Genomic DNA, 22,474 nt, shown 5'->3' with positions numbered 1-22,474 from the left:
GGGAAACACAATATAAGAAAAGTTAAATAAATGAAGAGAAATTGTATCTGTGAGAGTTTATAATTTTCCCTGTTTAGATATAAAGCACTAGAAATGATCAGTTTCAACTGGTATATGTGGGTCCTGAACTAGTTCTCTTGATACTAACATTTGAATCACAAATATTTACCAAAGTTAGGTAGTAGCTAGCAGTAAGTATGACATTTTTATCAGTTCCAGACAATATGAAACGCTTATCCTAAGCTTTCACTGACAGTTATTATCCGACCTTATTAATCGAATGAATTAGTTTAAACTTATTTATTTGGAAAAAAAAACACAACTTCCCTTGTAAAATCTAATAATTAAATAATTTGTACACCAGAATATTGAGCCATTAAAGTGTCACTCCATAATTTGTGTTCTGTGTGCTTGGGATAATTTTTCAACTTTTATCCAAAATTGTCTACCATAGTCATTTTAAGAATTCTTTTCGTAACTTTATCAGCCTTATTCTCATGCCATTCAAGTCAGTTTATAAAAGCAGAAATCCTTATACAAACATGTGAGTTGTTCACTACCGAATATTCGAAGTTATTCACACGAAGAATATTCATATAATGTTTATGCATAATACTGACTAACTTTAATATTTACATTGAAACAATCCCTGATATTTTCATAGTTGAAAGCGTGAGTCAATTGAAGCTAGACCACCATGGGAAACCTGGAAGCATTGGACGGCCGTTTCGTCCTATTGCACAACTCCTCAGTAGTGCGCATCTACAATCCTGCCTAGAGAGATTCGAAACCAGGAGGTACCAGTCCCACACCAGAGCGCTTAACCTCTAGACCACTGAGCCGGCATCCGATGGTGTTAATGTTTAACTTCAACCAATCCATGAAGTTGAGCAACCATTCATCAATTGTCTTCAGTGAGTTGATATCTCACAACATCGTGGATGCGCACTACTGAGGAGTCCCATAATAGGATGAAATGGCCGTCTAATGCTTCCACGTTTTCCATGGTGGAAACGTCAGAAATACGAAGTATATTTATCATTGAATTTACTTATAGTTTGATGTGATTTTTAAAAAGACTGTTTCATAATTGGTAATTTTAATTAACCCGTAACTGAATGACTTGATGAAATATGACAAAACAGTATAATATATATTATTTATCGACTCATTATTCCTTCATAAGGTGGCATACTTAAATATCTGTGCTATCTGTTTCTGCCATTTAGATATTCTAACAAGTTACCCGTTTTCTTATTTGGTTTAACATATCATTATGTCTATTAATCATGTAACCTATCTAGGCACGTTTTTGAAAAGTTTACAACTATTCGCTGTACAAGTTACAAAAAGTCCAATCAGAGACATCATGGTTGCTGGCAATATGCACAGAAAAAATATACATTATTCAGATGTCGATTCTTGAACTGCTAACATCTAACTAGCAACCACTCAATATTTATCGCAAGGATCGATCAAGAAATAAGAAAAGGAAACTTGTTGAAATACTTTGTGATGAGAATTCTATTTTGTACCAAAAATATAATGTTGAATAAAGCCATTAATAATAATAATAAATGAAACCTTTTCTGATAAATATGACCTGTACTATTTATGAATTACCATTAATTTCTTCCTAATTTGTATTAGAAATACTGAAATGAAAGTATGGTCAGGTTATTTAATTATTATATGAATTGTATCAGCTTGTGGCCCGAATAGCTCAGTGGTGACATCTCTAACTGTGAGGCTGGGTGACATGAGATCGAATTCGTCAGGAAGCACCAGTCCTCTCAAGATTACAGGCACACCTTGCTGACGAGTGCTGAGTAACACGAAACCCAGGTCCAGGATTTCCTGTCGACTACCTCCAACCACCATCTTATTTCAACAAAGTGCACGTAGTGTTGAGCCACCTAAACTAGTGGTCACATTGCAACTTGATCGATAGCATTCGATCAGCACTAGGAAGGACTTGACACGCATGGCATTGATCACCACCCAGTGATCAATCAATTCTGATGAATTGTATTAGCTAAGTATTCGGTAAAGAATAAATCCCTGATCATATATTTACATAAGTAATTACATCAAAACTTTATGCCGGACAGAAAAAAATTTAGTTACATAGCAACAAGCACCAGAAAAGGTTATAGTATATAATTATTAAATTATCAAATAAATACCATAGTTACTACTTACCAAAATAATTCACCTTATTTGTAAATCTTTAATGATCCTGTGACTAAATCTTCTGGCTAATGTCACTAATACGATGATTATTATTATTATTAGTATGGCACAGAATTGTTAACTAATCTGCGTGGGCTACATATAAATATGAAGAATGTAGATGATTGGTTAAAAGCAGACAATCGATTAGTTAATAGACAAATCGTATAATAATGAAACAAATAATAATAATAATATAATCACACAATCAATCTATAAATGAACAAAGGGAATAATTGTGCCAGTCAATTTTATTAGTTTTCTTTGATAAGAGTTTTGCCATTTTTGTAAAATTTTATGGTATATATACTACTGAAAACTTCTTTAATGTAAACTGAAGTTTTCGTATTATAGGGCATTATTCATTTAAAGATTTGAATTCTGACTGTGAAGCTAGGTGACACGCGATTGAATCAGCCTGAAAGCATTAATTTTCTAGAGACTACATGTGCATCGTGCTGAAGAGTGTCAAATAGCATGAAACGTAGGTTCAGAGTTTCCTGTTGATTGCCTACAACAATTACCTTGCATTTTAACGTAATGTACTCAATGTCAAGACACATTTTAAATTAATCGATAGAATTCGATCTGCACCAAGCAGAATATGACATTGGTCACTACCCGATGATCAATCGATCGTAAATAAACTGACTTCTGTACAGAATAGATGTAAATGTGTAACTGATACAAGAAATCAGAATTTTTTGTCAGAATGTAGGTATAAGTGAGCAGCAGAATATTTGAATAAATAAATGATTAAATATACCCTAGAATGTTTCAGTATAAATCAATCCTGTTATCATTTCGAATAAATTCTATAATTTTTAGTTATGATAGAATCTTACTTACTTACTTACGCCTGTTACTCCCAATGGAGCATAGGCTGCCGACCAGCATTCTTCAACCCACTCTGTCCTGAGCCTTCCTTTCTAGTTCTGTCCAGTGTTTGTTCATTCTTCTCCACATGTCTGTCTCCATTTCTCGGCGTAATGTGTTCTTCGGTCTTCCTCTTTTCCTTTGGCGTTCAGGATTCCATGTCAGGGGTTGTCTTGTGACGCAGTTGGGTGACTTCCCTCAATGTGTGTCTTATCCACTTCCAATGCTTCCTCCTGATTTCTTCCTCCACTGAAATCTGGTTTGTTCTCTCCCACAGGAGGTTGTTGCTGACAGTGTCTGGCCATCAGATCCGAAGTATCTTGCGTAGACAACTGTTAATAAACACCTGTATCTTCTGGATTAATTATTATTATTATTACTATTATTATTATTATTATTATTATTAATGGCTTTATTCAATATTATAATCTGATACAATATAGAATTCTCAGCACGAGTTATCTCAACAAGTTTTTTACCAAAAAAACCCAAGAAAAACAAACAAAAAAAAAACAGAAAAAGGAATGAAAAAGGTGTAAGAAAAACTGAGTTTATACAAATTATCAAATTTGAAACATGCTTAAGAATACAGGTTATTTACTAGGTCAACTCTAACAGCCTGTTCATCACAAAGTAAATTTGCTAAGTAAGGTATTACAGAACTTTTATAGACTTGCTTGCGTGTATGGATTTTAATGTATTTACGTCTCGTTCTGTGGTGTGGTCTACTTATATCCATATAAGTAGTATATGGTGTGGGTCAGACATAGAATGTATTTTGGCAGAAGACCGATGAGGAAAGAACTGAAATGAAACGCAAACGTCTGGAAAATGCATGAGCAATGGAATAAGAGAAGAAACAGTGAAGATTGAAACAATTGGTTGTTAATTTGCAAATTGACTGTTCATTGTTTGGTAATCAGAATTTATTGAGATAGTCTGTAATCTTTGCTTAAATACATTCGATTGTCCCCAGTCGTGTTCTGTTCACTACATTTGGTGTCGCTGCCAACCAGGAGGAGGAAGGGTGCTGTTCTGCGGACGCCGCTGCGGGTCTGGAGTTGAGGTGCTAGTTGGGGCAGTCTGGTGTGGAGAGTTGGCGTCGAGTGGAGTGTTCTGGCGGGGCGGCGTTGGCTGTAGCGGGTGCTGTCGACGGAGAGGAGCAGTGGGACGTGCGGCTGCTGGGCGGACATCGGATGTAGATGGCTCAGCAGGCCGGTGGAGTACGGGTGTTGAACGTCCCAGGTGCCGGGTGGATGCGGATGTTGGTGCCCCGGCAGGTCGACGGAGCTATGGAGGTCAGCGCGCCGCAGACTCGACATTCTGACGGAGAGTTTGGCACAGACTGCAGTGAAAGAAGATAGTGGCATGGCGAGCAGAACCACCGCATGAACGAATGCTTTAAAGGGGGGACGAGTGTGGTGTGGTCTACTTATATCCATATAAGTAGTATATGGTGTGGGTCAGACATAGAATGTATTTTGGCAGAAGACCGATGAGGAAAGAACTGAAATGAAACGCAAACGTCTGGAAAATGCATGAGCAATGGAATAAGAGAAGAAACAGTGAAGATTGAAACAATTGGTTGTTAATTTGCAAATTGACTGTTCATTGTTTGGTAATCAGAATTTATTGAGATAGTCTGTAATCTTTGCTTAAATACATTCGATTGTCCCCAGTCGTGTTCTGTTCACTACAGTTCTACCAGAAGATATACAAGGAGAAAGATATGAATGAAGAGGATGGTTAGTATCTGATAAGATAACACCTGCCAAGAGTTTGCAAGACTTAAGATGTCTATCCACAAGCATATTAATAATGACTTCAAAAGATTCACCACATACCTTGCAAACCGCCTTCAGCACTCTACGCAAAACAGCAAAGTCTTTTCTCAAAAGCCCAGGAAAGAATAATGGAGAACAATATAGAATAATAGGTAATATGCAGGAATTTACAAATTGTAGGAGTAAATGGCGAGTAATCCCAAAAGCATGCAGCCTCTTTATGTAGTATGTCAAACGGTAAACTTTTTTCGATAAGAGTAAAACATGAGAAGACCAAGAAAGATCAGAGGAAAAATGACACCAAGATATTTGACCTTCGACACTGTGTTTATTAAGGAGTCTCCAATGGCACAAGCATTATGTGATCCCAAAATAGAGTGTAGGTTCTGTCCATGTCTCAAGCTAAAATTAACAGCTTGACATTTAGATGGATTGAGTAAGAGACCATTACCAACAGACCACCTTTCAATACGAGACAAAAACTCATTCATTTCTATAGGATGTAAGGAGGTAGAAATCGGCATACATACAGTGAGGTCGTCCGCATATTTTACAAAAGTGTTTTTTGTGGAAGATGGCAGATCGTGAAGAAAGAAAGAGAAGAGCAGAGGTGAAAGAATAGCTCCTTGTGGCACACCTACAGTAGACAGTAGAGATGTTGAACACTTTCCTTCAAATACAGTGTACTGTTCTCTTCCAGAAAGGTAGGAACGTAGCCAGTTGGTTATCCAGCTGTCAGTGTCGACGCTGATCAGCTTGTTAAGTAAGAGGTGTCTTCAAATAGAATCAAAAGCAAAAGTAAAGTCCAGGAAAGCGCATCTAACATACTTCTTACCCTTTTCCAACCCGAACACTATATTGTGATGCAGAACAGCAACGGCATCTAATGTGCTTCTTTTGCATTTGTAAGCAAACTGATATGGATCACAGTGCTCTTTTATTGCAGGTTGAAGTGGTTGTATCAGTAATGTTTCCATTATTTTAAGGAAAGGTGAAGTTATTGCTATGGGTCTAAGTTTCGCATTTTTATCACCAGAAGCTTTCTGTGGTATAGGGATTATCTTTATCTTTCTCCACATTTTCGGTAAGACATTAGTTGAGAAGGATCTGTTAAAGATATTCGTTAATGGATAACATAAAACATCAGCACACTTTTTAAAAAGGATGGCTTTCGTAGTTTTCCACGTCTCCGCTCCATACAGTAGAACTGAGAATCTTAGTTACTGTAGAGAAAAAGTATACTACCATAAAAATTCTTGTTACTTATGATGAGAATTGTAGATATCTGAAGATATTTAATCTAAAATTCGGTTGTTTCATAGCACTTTGATTTTCGTTATCTTTCTATATTGATCTAAATATGAAAATAAAGGAAGAGACTAAGGTCTTTGAAATTATCAGTCAACTTCTATAAAATTAATATTTAAAGTAAGTTCTTAGAAATATTAATCAGAAAAAGTAATGATGAGTCTATAACTTATGGACGACATTTCACAGACGTTAAAGTGATATCAAGAATGTCCACCTAACTAGGGATAAATTAGGATTGTAAAGCAGTTCTTGGAATTACTGTTCATCTTACATGTATGAAGAAATCGATGCAAAGTAAACAATATTTTGATACATTATGATTTACTCAATATGATTATAATAAGTATTTCTGTTTTATAAGCAAGGGAGGATGGTGGCTGGTACAAGCTAGTAACTGTCTGGGTTTAGTGGCTAAGTGGATATTTCGAGGGCGTTTACAGCGAACGGTACTGGGTTCGAGTCTCAGAGTAAACATCAACTCTGGGATTCAGGCACGTCCAGCTAACAGGTCCTAAATAGGATGAAACTCACATCCTAGATTCCACTGCTAACCACTATTCATCTTTGCCTATATTTCTGTTTTGTTTTTAGGTTAAAACATCCAAATTATCAACATTTCGAAAATCGGCTTTTGATTTGTTTATCTAAAAATCTATATATCATGATTATAAGGCACCAATCGAGTAAATGAGAAACACTGCAAATTTGTCACTATTCAATTTGAGTTTAGTGATTAGGAATATAGTAAAACGTTTATAGCATAGGGTTAACCTAAAAAGAAACTCAATAACATGCAATATTTGGACCATTATTTTATAACGGTCAAAAAAAGTTGTTATTACCCTATCGGTTTTGCTGAAGGCAATTTTGAATGAATGAATGCCAACCATGTTAGGTGTAAGATAGTTTTCCATTGCAAGCAAAGAAAGATCTAGCTTCAATTGACTCATGAAATCAACTATAAAATTACTAAAATCTCCACAAAACCCCCTTCTGAACTGAATTAATTGTTCATGTTATATCATTCTGTATTTATTTGGATAAGTTGTTTTAAGTCATTGCAGCTAGTTGTTCACAAATGTATCCATTAGTTGTCGAAGTTGTTACTAAATGATACAAGAAGTTTTTGAAGATTGTTAAATTTCATAACTCACATCACTGACTGACGTTATGCGGACAGCCATTAGAAACCATGAAATACTAGAGAGATGTTTTGTCCTAAAATAGGATGAAGGCTTACTAGTCTGAAAGATAAGCATTCTCTACAAAACTTGTAGGCTATGGAATTACTTCTTTTCAAGTTTGTGGATACCTGTTCCTGCCATCCAGATATTTCAAAAAATTATCTAATTTTCTATTCAGCTGCGTTTCTGAAAAGTGTACAACATTTCGTTTTACAAGTTGCAAAAGGCCCAATCAATGATATCCTGGTTGCTGTCAATATCCTGAGAAAAGAATGCACATTATTTAAATGTCTGATTATTTATTTATTTAAACACATATATATTGTTACATAGGGGCACCAGATACATATGAGCCACACAAATCTCATTTGATTTGTGTGAGGGCTGTGATACTTCCCGAGGCAGGTAGTTTTCTTAGGGGGCTACACCCGGAGCCTTTGACCTAAAGGTCTGATCCACAAGGTGATGGAGCATCTTAAGGAGCTGCAGTCCCATGGTAGCCGATGACCAACCATTGATTAACACATCATTTGTTCCCTCAGGATACTGGAGCCCATGTGCACCAATGGTTTGGAATCAGGGTTTTCCAACTCCACTAGGTGAACTTTCCGTGTCCACCAACCCGGTTAAAGCACCGGATATTCGCTTTTTGTCCTCTCAATTTTGTAAACAACAGTAATGGCACGAGAATGCAGTGAATAGGACTTTCCTGACAGAGGATGTATATGCGTGACCATGTGAGTACTTTTGGAGAGGGAGAGCGGACTCTCCTCACTCTCGGCCATACCAGGGCATTTGGGGGCTAGACTGATAACTTCTAACAAGCGATCTCACTCAATATTTATCATCATGATCGACTAAGAAGTAAGAAATAGTAACATGTTGAAATACACTGTGCTAAAAATTCTATATTGTACCAAAAATATAATTCTGATTACAGAATATAAAATACAAACCCAATTTCATTATAAGCAAAGATGGATAGTGGCTAGCAGTGGAATCCAGGACGCGCGTTTCGTCCTAATTGGGACTCGTAAGCTGGATGTGCCTGCATCTCAGAGTTGATGTTTACTTCGGTACTCGGACCCAGTACCTTTTGCTTCAAACGCCATCGCGTTTTCCACTCTGGATTCCACTGCTAGTCACTATCCATCTTTACTTACAAATGCCTGTGAATTTACGCTATATCGAGGCAATACTCACAGTATGCACATATGCCAATTAGAGACTAACCAGTTGCAGTCCTAACACATCGATGGGAAGATTCAAACAAACATGACTAAATGAATCCAATTTCATTATGATGTGATTCCAAAACCAAAATGAAAATTTAACTTATTTATCCTTCACATTAATTATTAGGTCTGTTATCTTCTTTTTTTTATTTTTTTGGAAGAACCAAAAAAAGAAGTAAAGACAATTACCTGTTAGTTACAATCTATTTTCATAGATCAATAATAACAAATGGACTTATCGATCGTATTCATCAGTTGGTTAAATCAAATTTGAAAAATTGAAATTTTTCACATGGTGACATTTTGTCGAATTTTTAAAATATATAGATTAGTATTTTGTTTGAAATTTTTTAATGATTATCTTTTTAAATAGAATTCTATGAATTACGCATGTTATCTATCTAAAAGGAGCAAAGGTTACTAACCATCAATCTAAAACCGAATCTGTCCTAGGTAAGCCTTTCCATTTATTTCCAGTTCCTATTCATCCTATTCATATCTACTTCCAATTCTCAACTCATTGTGTTCATCGGCCTTCCTCTTTTCAGTATCCATTCACGATTCCAAGATAGAGCTTGCTACATGATGCATATTGATGATTTCCACAATATATATATATATATGTCCTATCAACTTCCAACGTTGTTTCCTGATTTCCTCCTCAACTGGGAGTTGATTTGTTCTCCCCAAAATAGGTTGTTGCTGATGGTATCCTGTCAAGGGATATTGAGTATCTTGTGTAGACAATTGTTAATAATATTTGTACCATTTTGTTGATGGGTGTGATGGTTGTTTTAGTTTCAGCTGCGTACAATAGAACTAACTGTCTTGACGTTCTTATTGTAACTAGTTGTAGTTAGTCCGTTTGTAAAATAATGAGAACAATATTCTGAATCTTAGAAGGTTCCTAATAGTGTTTATTAATTTTCCATAGTTGCTTATTATTATCTTAGAATGCGACAGTCCTGAGTTCAATGAAAGATATATGTATATACAAAAAGAGAAAAAATAGGGAAGCAAATATCAAACATTCATGGAATTCTATTTTAAAATTTGTTCTTTCACCGATGTTGACTAACAGTTAAAACAAAGAATAATCTTGATTTACTATAGTGAAAACATTTTAGACAGAGAGAGATTTAAGGAACAACTAACACAGCCTACATTGTTCCCTACAGTAACGGAAATAATGACATTTTTTTCAACAGATTCCTACTCTCGTTCATCTCTCTTTGTGTCAGAACTATAATGAAGCAATGAAAATTATCGGAAGCTCTACAATATATTGACTATTTGAAGCTCTTAGTAACTGAATAGTTATTCACTATAAACATTCAAATTGACAAGAATAACAAACTATTTACATGAAATAACTTCTATTATTCTGAAGATATAAGTTAGAATCGGAAGGGACATATTCATCATCAATGGAATTGTCATCTGTGTCTAAAACAATTCTAGATGTACAACATAGTTATTGCGTTTTTAACCTTTTGATCGAAGTACGTTTCAGTGGAGAATTTTTAACTAAATCATCATATAGTATATCAACTTCAAGAATTCTATTGACAAAATTAAATTTTGATAGTTGAGATCATGAATCAATTGAAGCTAGAGCACCATGGAAAACGTGGAAGCACTGGACAGCCGTTTCGTTCTATTATGGGACTCCTCAGCAGTGCGCATCCATGATCCCATCTCATGAGATTCGAACCTGGGGCCTATCAGTTTTGCGCGCGAGCGCTTAACCACTAGACTACTGAGCTGGCCGGCATCCAACGGTGTTAATGTCTTAGTTCAACCGATTCATGAAATTGAGCGGCACATCCACCATTGTCTTCAGTGAGTTACTATCTTACAACAAACGTGGTTGAAATTAAATTTTTCTGTAAAATTACCTTTAACTATAATATAAACATTTTCTTAGTAATTAATTGATTTAATATGTATTTCTATGGTTCTACTAAGAATCTATGTTTGACAAAGTTCAACCATATTCGGATTATGACATTGATCACAATAACATTGAATGATCACCGTAAGTCATTGGTTTTTTAAATCCTAACCATAAGATTCATAAATTCTTCTTCCAAAATCTGACAGGATTTTGTTTGTATATTCCTGACGAGTATCATACCAAGAGTGAAAATAAATATCTATCACCATTTCCAATAGTACTCTATCAAAAAGTTAACTCTTAATAAGAAGCATTAAAAAATTATAATGTAACTGTTAAGAGAAAAGATAACTCAAAGTAATAAAGATTATGAGTCAATTGAAGCTAGTCCACCATGGAAAACCTGGAAGCACTGAACGGTCGTTAAAATTACTATAATATCCACAAGAAGCGCTGGAAGTGGATAGGGCACACATGCAGGAAATCACCCGACTACATCACAAGGCAAGCCCTCACATGGAATACTGAAGACCAAAGAACACATTACGCAGAGAAATGGAGACAGACATGAGAAGAATGAATAAAAATTGAATAGAACTAGAAAGGAAGGTCTAGGACAGAGTGGGTTGAAGAATGCTGTTCAGCGGCCTATGCTCCATTGGGAGTAACAGGCATAAGTGATTAAGTAAGTAAGTAATCCAAAAAACCCCTTCTGATAATAGTACAGATTAATTTGGTAGACAAAAAAACGGAATGAACAAACTGGACCATTAAAGAGAGAGTTTTATCTATTCCCACCAACTAATTCTTAATCACTCAACATTTTTAGTAGTAATGCACAGAGATGTCGGTAGATGATCTTTTATGAAACAACTATAAGTTATGATTAGTTTACATTTATGAATAGGTGCTCAGCCATAAACATCTATTCTATTTTGAAAATATTGTTATAATTAAAAGTGGATTGAAAATAAGATTAGTACAACTATACAAAAAAGCTTCATACTGTGATGTAAATATGTACTTAAATTTAATTGTTAATGGTTCAATTAGAAAATGACTTTCTTATAATGATGATGATGATGATCAGAATGATCATGATCATGATCATCATTTCATACCAGGATGATTTAACAACTCATGTAGTCATGTTTTAGTGCTTTATACTATTATCCGATTTTTTCATTTATAAAAGATCATAGTTACAGTATAGACATGGTGTTAATCAATCTTTGTTGTGAATTCTTTATTTGATCGACTAGGACCATTAGATATATATATGACATGACACTACATATATGCTGGTTTAAGGCCATATAATACGTGAATATGCTATTAGTTTCAACTCAATACAATTATTCGAGAGAAACAGACCTACGCTATTGGTTGGAATTCAGCTCAATTATCCGGTAGATACTTATTGATAGTTAGGAATGAGTTTGTGTACATGTAGATTGATTCGATTCATTGATAGAGATTCTTATTCAAATTATATCTTCCCACTCAAATACGAAGTTGAACTGACGTACAAGAAGAGTGAAAATCAGGATCAGGATCGGATGACGGTTCAATATAATAGTATCATATGGTAAAATGCACATATAGAATACACTTATCTAATTGGACTTTATTTTCATACAATTACCTTTAGACTATCATATTTAGTTTGTATTGAAATAATGATTATTATTATTATATGATCCAAAATCTCTATTTCAATTCATTTTACATTTAACGAATAGAGTTGTAATGAAATAATTAGATCTCTATAATAGTCAATTACTAGACAATTTCTGTTGGTAATTAAAATAATTTCCGAATCAAATAAGCTGATAATATTAAGTTAGAATAGTGACTAACAGTTGAATTCACGATAAACATTTCGTCTTATTTAGGACTTGTCAGCTGGATGTATTTAGATCCCATTGTTGATTTTCATATAAAGGAACAATATCAGTACCCAAAGATTCAAACTCCAAATCACTACCCATTAAAGTTAGCTCATTTTTTTAAAACCAAGTCCTATATTTAACTTAAACTAATATAGTATGATCATCAAAATATTTAACTCCGCCTGTAGCCCTTCCAGGGGCTACTGCTGGTCCCAAGCTCGGATAAAGGAGGAGGGTTGGGCATAGAGTTAGCGACCCCATCCCTTGAGAAAACTGACCTCCTTAAACAACGCTAACCAGAAAAAATCATTAAAACCATTTCAACTCTGACCTGGGAGTTGAAGGAAGATTTATCACGCCTCAGGATGAAAGCCGTAATCCTTCGGAAGTCACAAGGCCGATGCTCCTTTTGACAAACAGAGCAACAATTTTTATAGATACATGGAACGTCCGACAATGTGAGAGACCGAGAGAGTCTTCCAAATTGCTGCAGAAATGAGGAAACACAACCTGGAGGTGCTTGGAATCGGTGAAACACATTGGACACAGGTTGGACAACAACGACCAGCTTCAAGGTAGCTTCTGTTATACTCCGAACATGAAGAAGAAAATGCCCCATACACACAAGGAGTTGCATTGATGCTGTCCAAACAAACACGCGGAAACCTGGAGAATTACGAAAGCCATTATCCAGAAGATACAGGTTTTTATTAACAGTTTTCTATGCAAAATACTTCGGGACCGCAGGCCAGACACTATCAGCAACAACCTACTGTCAGAGAGAACAAACCAGATTCCATCCAATGGAGGAATAAATTAGGAAGAAGCACTGGAAGTGGATAGGGCACACATTGAGGGAAGCACCCAACTGCGTCACAAGACAAGCCCTCATATGAAATCCTGAAGGACAAAGTTAGATAGAAATAGATAGGAAGGTCCAGGACAGAGTGGGTTGGAGATTGCTGCTCAGCGGCTCATGCTCCATTGGGAGCGAAAGGCGTAAGTAAGTAAATAATTAATTAAGTATTCCACTTTATAAACTTTTACTTGACGCTTGATATTTAGTTATTTGCTTCTCAAAGTATTAAATCCACTTGATACTGTTTGTTTAAATCTTCCCATTGATGTTTAGGACTGCACTTGATCAGTCTCTTATTGGCATATGTGCATCCTGTGCGTACTGACTCGATATTGCCTTCATTCACAAACTTTATATTCAGAGATGGATAGTGGATAGTGGTGGAATAAAGGACGCGCATTTCATTCCATTTGAGTCCCACAGTGAACATCAATTCTGAGATACATGTACATCCAGCTAACAAGTCCCGAATAGGACGAAACACCCATCCTGGATCCCACCGCTACACACTATGCATCTTTGCTCATCATGCTTTTCAGTGCATTGTTTCTTGAATATACAAAACAATTTGAATAATGGTAAGTTGTTTCTCTTTCTTTAATTAATGCAGAAAAACATTTCTAAATTTATTATCCAGGTATCTTCAACCACATATGCTACAATAATCTGGAATCTTGTTAAATTTAAAATAGAACTACTTCAGAGTTATGCATTGTATCTAATTAATGTCCTTGAACTTCTTTGTATATTCAAGTCAACAACGTATGAAGTACAAATAAGTACAGCGAAAAGTTTTCCTTTATGCAAAGTTAACAATATGAGACTCAGTGACAAGTAATGAATGGATAATTTAGGAAAGAGATAGACTTGAATCTGTAGTCCTGTAATCTGTCTCTCTTACAACTTACCTATAAGCTTCACTTACACATTTCGGGTTACTATTACAGTTAACCATGTAACAGGTTCAATTGAATTGACTGTTTATTCACTAGTGATAATCTAATAAATCAGTATTATTTCATGTACAAATTTGTTCAAGTAACAAATAGTCAAACAAAGTTGAAGAGGTTTGAACAATTCATACTTTCATCAAGTTTAACTGGAAATCTCTAAAAGTCAATCAGCTCAATTGATTCAGTTTGTTAGAAGAGAGATTGTGTATGGAATAGTTGACTGTAATGGTAACTCATCAAAATGATTTAGACCATCCTCAATAACATCAGTCCACTGAACTTAGTGTGTTCTTCGGTCTTCCTCTTTTCCTTTTCCCTTCAGGATTTCGAGATAGCGTTTGCTTCATGATGCACATTGATGATTTCCACAATATATATATATATCCTATCAATTTCCAATGTTGTTTTCTGACTTCCTCCTCAGCTGTGAGTTTATTTGCTCTCTCCTATAATAGGTTATTACTGATGATATCTTGTCAACGGATATTGAGTATCTTGTGTAGACAATTGTTAATAATATTTGTACCATTTTGTTGATGGTTGTGATAGTTGTTTCAATTTCAGCTGCGTACAATAGAACTAATTGTGTTGAGGTTGGTATTGAAGATTGTATGTTTGATATCTGTTAGTAGTTGTTTTGAGTTCCATATGTTGTACAACTGTAATAATGCTGTCCTTGCTTTATCAATCCTTGTTTTTACATTTGTATCAGATCTTCCTTATTCATTGATGATACTTCCCATGTACATGAAATATTCAACCTCCTCCATAGCCTCTCTATCATATAACCTATGATAAACATTATCAAAAAACCCATTATTGCATATTTTATACAAAACGATTTATAAGTACTTCTTTCTGTTTTTTTTTGTTTTGTTTTTGTCTCTAAGAATTCAATTTCAAAGTACATTGTTGTCATGGTAACAGATTTTAATGTTATCTCTTATCAGAAAAAAAATTTAAAAAAACGTTATCAAAATTCATTTTAACAGGTTTTTTTTAGTTTCTATATATAAAATATATAAATAAATAAAAAGTTGTTATTAATTATTAGTCATAGTTATATAATTAGTTTCATTCCATTTATTAGAACATATAGCTACATTCTTTATTTTCTCTTATCAGAACAAAGCAAGAACCTTTTTTGGTTACCTATTCAATCATTTCAAAAGTTATTAGATATTTGTGCTGATCAATTTCATATATTGATTTTGTGTTATGGTGAAGTAAGAAAGTTATGATTATGTTCATCAAACTATAAAAAACGGTTATGCATGGATAACTGGTAGACTATACCAGACAAAATGAAAATGTCAAGTTTGAATGTATCATATCGATATTCTGTTGAAGTAGATTAATATATATATAAATAGTATATAACAAAAGTATGACAGACTATACTACAAAGTCTAGCTGATAGATGTACTCCAAGTAAAGACCGATGTCAGATGAGTCATTTTATTGTCGTTCTTTTGGTGATCGACTGGATTATGAAAACTTATGCATCGTAAAGGAAGCATGGAATTTAAATGTACATCCTGGATACAGCTAGACGATTCGGACTTTGTAGATGACCTAGATCTTCTATCACATAGACATTAAAAAATGTAGTTGAAAATAACTAGTGTACCAGAAACCTTTGGATCAGTAGGCCTTAACATATGTAAGGGGAAAACCAAGATCCTAAAACATTATTTGATTATATTTCTAATCTGAAATTATACACCTTAAAATAATTGAAGTTATCCTTAGAGTTTTCATTGTACAAAAAACTTTCAGTTACGTTTTTGTTCATTTACTGGGTAATTAAGGTATATTATGGTGTGACTTTCATTAAATCTCTGATTTCAAGAGTTTAGAGTTATCCACAACTGTCTACCATGAACATATCCAGTGCAAAGTATCTTGATATGCTATGTGAAAAACGTAAATGTGATAGAATTTAGGGCTTGAAATGAAATCCACTAATTATCTGCTCATTGAACAGAAATATGATTAAACATGTCGGATATAACATATGTAGTGAATGTCAAGAAACCTTGAAAGCAACCATGACTTCCTTCGAGTGAATAGCTCTTTTTGACAAATTCTTAGGATATGAGATAAACTTTATATTATGATGTGAATTTATTAGAATCCTATTTTTACCACTTTATTCACTAAGTAATGCTTTCATCTAGAAATAACTTAATAAACAGTAATAAATCATTGAAATCATGAGTTAATTGAAGCTAAACCACCATGGGAAACCTGGAAGCAATGAACAGCCGTTTACGACCTGTTATGGGACTCCTCAGCAGTGCGCATCCATGATCCCAACTCGCGAGATTCGAACCCAGGACCTACCAGTCTCGCGCCAGAGCACTTAACCGATAGACCACTAAGCCGGCATCCAACGGTGTTAATGTCTAACTTCAACCAATCCACGAAGTTGAGCAACCATTCACCAATTGTCTTCAGTGAGTTGTTATCTCACAACAGACGTAGTTTTCCATAGTGGTCTAGCTTCAATTGACTCATGATTTCAACTATGAAAATACTGAAATCTCCACAAAATCCCTTCTGAGTAATAAATACATTGTATTGTCTCCCTTTTATTAAATAATATTGTTCTTTAATACATCTATATGATCTACTAAATTCCTTTCTCATGATTAGAACACAATTTTTCTTCGTTAAACTATAATCCCACGTATGAACAGATAAGACTAGACAAAATGGAACATCAAGTTAAGTACGGGAAAGTATTTGACATTGTATCTCAGTCAATACCCTCATTTTAATATCGATTTTATGTTTATTATTCTGGAGTTAACACATTTTTAATGACTATAGATGAGTTTGATATATCACAAACAAATAAATCTAAAACTCATTGTATATAATCAGGTTCATAATTTACAATTGATTGATCACTGGGTGGTGATCAATGTCATGTATGTCAGATCCTTCTTAGTGCAGATCAAATTCTATCTATTGCAATGTGGCTACTAGTCTAGGTGACTCGACATTGTGCATACTATGTTGAAATACGATGGTGGTTGAAGGTAGTCAAAAGGAAATCCTGGACCTAGGTTTTCTGCTATTTGACACTCGTCAGCAAGGTGTACCTGTAATCTTGAGGGAACTGATGCTCACTAACAGATTCGATCCCGTGTCACCCAGCTTCGCAGTCAGAGAGTCTGTCAAAGAGCATCAGTTCCTTCAAGATTACAGGGACACCGTGCTGACGAGTGTCAAATAGCACGAAACCTAGGTTCAGGATTTCCTGTCGACTAGCTACAACCAAATCAAACTTTAATTTCCTAACAACTGAGGTATTATCTGTCATGTATTAAAAAAGTAAGATTTTAGATCTGACGAGATGGCAAACCGTTGTACTGTATTGTAGATTTAAATTGTTAAATCTTCGTCATTCAGTGGACTGATGTTATTGAGGATGGTCTAAATCATTTTGATGAGTTACCATTACAGTCAACTATTCCATACACAATCTCTCTTCTAACAAACTGAATCAATTGAGCTGATTGACTTTTAGAGATTTCCAGTTAAACTTGATGAAAGTATGAATTGTTCAAACCTCTTCAACTTTGTTTGACTAGTTGTTACTTGAACAAATTTGCACATGAAATAATACTGATTTATTAGATTATCACTAGTGAATAAACAGTCAATTCAATTGAACCTGTTACATGGTTAACTGTAATAGTAACCCGAAATGTGTAAGTGAAGCTTATAGGTAAGTTGTAAGAGAGACAGATTACAGGACTACAGATTCAAGTCTATCTCTTTCCTAAATTATCCATTCATTACTTGTCACTGAGTCTCATATTGTTAACTTTGCATAAAGGAAAACTTTTCGCTGTACTCATTTGTACTTCATACGTTGTTGACTTGAATATACAAAGAAGTTCAAGGACATTAATTAGATACAATGCATAACTCTGAAGTAGTTCTATTTTAAATTTAACAAGATTCCAGATTATTGTAGCATATGTGGTTGAAGATACCTGGACAATAAATTTAGAAATGTTTTTCTGCATTAATTAAAGAAAGAGAAACAACTTACCATTGTTCAGATTGCTTTGTGTATTCAAGATACAATATATTAAAGAACATGGTGGGCGGAGATGTAAAGTGGGTAGCGGGTGGATCGAGGACGTTCGTTTCGTCTTATTTGGGACTTGTTAGCTGGATGTACATGTATCTCAGAATTGATGTTCACTGTGGGACTCAAATGGAATGAAATGCGCGTTCTGGATTCCATCACTATCCACTATCCATCTCTGAATATAAAGTTTGTGAATGAAGGCAATATCGAGTCAGTACGCACAGGATGCACATATGCCAATAAGAGACTGTTCAAATGCAGTCCTAAACATCAATGGGAAGATTCAAACAAACAGTATCAAGTGGATTTAATACATTGAGAAACAAATAACGTCAGATTGATATCAGTCACTGAATTGATCATATCGATTGATTCTACAGTAAGTTCGTCGAAAGATGCGGTTTTTATAAATGAATAAACTGACATAGAGTACAAGTTATGGAAAGCTATTGGCGTTCTGTATTATTTGTCAAAGGTTAATTAAAAAATATGGGGCAGATAACTCTTGATAACTATAAATAGCGTTAAATGCTTTACATTTAAGTGATTCATTCAATTCATCAAATGATGTTTTAGCGAAGGTAACGACAATAGCAATAGTCGCCACAGAGTGATCTCATTTGAAATACCACAGAAAACTGGTGAGCACTGAACAGCTGTTTTACCATAGTATGTAGCTGTTCAGTAGTAGCATATCACATCATACTAAAGAGTGAAGCCAGGGACTTCAGTTATCTTGGTGAACCTTTAGCTATTAGAATGAGTGAGTCAGTATCCAATGGTGTGATTTGAACTTAAATCAATTTGTGATATAGTACGATGGCCATGCAATCTCATGGGTGACAGCTGTTTCACGTCATGCAAGTCTGAACTCTACCCTTACTGACTTACCACTACAACCTAAGGGACATCTTGAAGTAAGTAACTAATGAGCGAGGTATTGTTCTTTGGTACTAACACATTGAACCGATCTCCACAAAATCCCTTCAAGTAAACAATAATTGTAGTTTATTTTTAATTCTAATAACTTACGTTTGATTCCGCTTTGCTATTTCACCCCGTTAAATATTATTTTGGAAGTAATCGCAACATCAAAGATCAAACTTTGGACAACTATTGGAAACCTGAAAGTACTGGACGTCCCCATCGTCCTAGTATGAGACACCTGAGTACTGTCTATCCATAACTGCGAAGCTAGGAATCAAGTATACGGCCTTTGGCCTCACACGCTGACTCCAAACATGTGGACTACTGAACAGTGACCCAGTGGCGAACAACTCTAACCTTAATCAGCCCGTAATATTGAGCGTTCATTTTCTATTGTTTTCGGTGAGTGCTTTCCTCACTCCTTCAGTTCAGTGCTTCAAAGTTTTTAATGGTTATGTAAACTATATCTGTTCATAATCTCACTTACATTTGGAAATTTCCGGGACGTTTTAGTGATAATGCTTTAAACAGTGTACCTGACAGTAGAAACTGAACTAAAATAGAAATGATAAATGGATATGGCAGTGGAATCCAGTTTGACGCGCGTTTCGTCCTGTTTGGGACTCGTCAGCTGAATGTACCTGCATCTCAGAGTTGATGTTCACTCTGGGACTCCAACCCAGTACTTTTCACTTCAAACGCCATCGCATTATCCAATCAGCTACTGAGTACTGATAGCTACTTGATTGTGCAGTGGGGTGAAATTTAAATTCACTTAGTATTGTTTGTTTGAATCTTCCCATTGATGTTTAGGACTGCAACTAGTCAGTCTCTTATTGGCATATGTGCATACTGTGCGTATTGCCTCGATATAGCCTTAATTCACAAGCATGGTAAGCAGAGATGGATAGTGGCTAGCAATGGAATCCAGTTTGACGCGCGTTTCGTCCTATTTGGGACTGGTCAGCTGGATGTACCTCCATCTCAGAGTTGATGTTCACTCTGGGACTCGAACCCAGTACCCTCGCTTCAAACGCCATCGCGTTATCCACTCGGCCACTGAGTCCTGATAGCCACTTGCTTGTGCGATGGGGTGAAGTTTGAATTCACTTAGTATTGTTTATTTGAAATGTAATATATTAATTTTGTTACCTAACAAGGCTTACAATTAACTAAATTATCTAGTTACTATAATACATGACATATGCATAGTTTCTAACACGTAATTGTGTAAATGAGGTCATAGCTAAACATGAAGTGAAACACTGATAGAAATAAAAAAAAAACAGAAACTAGTCAAGAGTAAATAAACTCGACTATTCCATTGTGTTGATTGATTATTACCGATAAATTATTTATCATTAAGAGAAATTAACCAAAATCATGTGTTCTTTCATTTTTACTTATACAAACCTCGGTATTTAGTGACCTCAATCACTCACTAGGCATCTAATTACTACAATTTATGCCAAAAAAAAAACATAACCATCGACAAAGCGTAAAAATCTCTTCTGTCCAGTTTGCTTTTTTCATAACACAAACTTAGTCAAATGTATACTGACTTTATACATGAAGTAGATACAAATACAAAAATATGTTAGTCTAGATTATATTCTGTTTCAAAATTGTTACTGACACCTACATAGTAACTCTCTCCCCCCCTCTCTATCTCTCTTGCTTTCATTCCCCTCTGTATATATGATGATGATGATGATTCAGCCAAGAAACATGTATATGTATATATCATACAGAAAATCAAAGTATTATTTAATGCTGTTTATCAAAAATGTTCATCATTATGTTAATTATTGTAATGGTGTTCCAAAAAAAAAAGAAAAAAAGAAAAGAAAAAAACCAAGATTAATTCAGTATTTAATTTGTAAATGAGTCAGACTAGTTTGTTTACTTCATTAGTTGATCACATTTTAACTTTTTCGTTAGAAAAATAATCAAATAACCCTTTCTATTTATTCATAATGTTATTTTATTAAAAAAAGCACACTGCTGAGGAGTCCCATAATGGGACGAAACGGCCGTTCAGTGCTTCCAGGTTTTCTATGGTGGTCTAGCTTCAATTGACTCATGATTTCAACTCTATAAAAAAATAATCGTTTATATGTTTCTTATTTGAAGGTAAAACTAAAGTTATTATAAACAAAGATGGAAAGTGGCTAGCAGTGGAATCCAGGATGCACGTTTCGTCCCATTTTTGGGACTCGTCAGCTGAATGTACATGAATCTCAGAGTTGATGTTCACTCTGGGATAATGCTTCGGAATTAAGGTAATATTGAGGAAATACGCACAGGATGCACATATGCCAATAAGAGATTGATCAGTTGTACTCCTAAATATCAATGGGAAGATTTAAACAAACAATACTAAATGAATTTAACACTAAAGTAAGTAATAAAAACATTTAGTTGAAGAGATCGATTCAAGACGTAGTAGAAAAAACTTTATAAATTTGTACATTTTTTTCAGATGATCTTTGACAGTTTCTTTATTTACAAACAGGATCACTATAAGAATAAGATTTATTTTCATGAAATTAGTCAGATTAAACAAATTAAGTATCGATTATTTATCATATGATTGATTTTATTTTACTTACGTCTGTTACCTCACGTGGAGGAGAATAGGTCACTCATCAACATTCTCCATCCAACTGTGTCCAGGAAAATCCTACCCAGTTCTCTCTAGTTCCTATTCATCCTATCCATATCTACTTCCAGTTGTCAACTCAGTGTGTTCATTGGCATTCCTCTTTTCAGTATCCATTCACGATTCCAAGATAGCACTTGTTTCATGATGCTCAATGATGATTTCCTATCCACTTCCAATGTTGTTTCCTGATTTCCTCTTCAGCTGGTAGTTGGTTTGTTCTCCTCATAATAGGTTGATGCTGATGGTATCCTGTCAAGGGATATTGAGTATCTTGTGTAGATAATTGTTTATTAATACTTGTTCAATTTTAATGATTGTTGTGATAGTTGTTTCAGTTTCATCTCCATACAATAGAACTAACTGTGTTTACGTTGGTATTAAAGATTGTTTGTTTGATATCTGTTGGTAGTTGTTTTGAGTCCCATATATTGTTCAACAGTAATAATGCTGTCCTTGGTTTATCAATCCTTGTCTTTACATCTGCATCAGATCTTCTTTGTTCGTTGATGATACTTCTCAGGTACGTGAATGTTTTCACATCTTCCAGA

The 22,474-nt window shown here is 34.8% G+C and overlaps 1 non-coding gene across 1 annotated transcript; it reads right to left on the bottom strand.

Moving 5' to 3' along the window:
* Positions 1–20,257: 20,257 nt before the first annotated feature.
* Positions 20,258–20,323, bottom strand: Smp_tRNA_00638_Gln_TTG.1.1. Its single transcript has one exon. It is a non-coding gene (tRNA).
* Positions 20,324–22,474: the final 2,151 nt, after the last annotated feature.

Source organism: Schistosoma mansoni, chromosome 4 (genome assembly GCF_000237925.1).
Source record: "Schistosoma mansoni strain Puerto Rico chromosome 4, complete genome".
NCBI lineage: Eukaryota > Metazoa > Platyhelminthes > Trematoda > Strigeidida > Schistosomatidae > Schistosoma > Schistosoma mansoni.
This window is presented reverse-complemented; position numbering and strand designations above follow the sequence as displayed.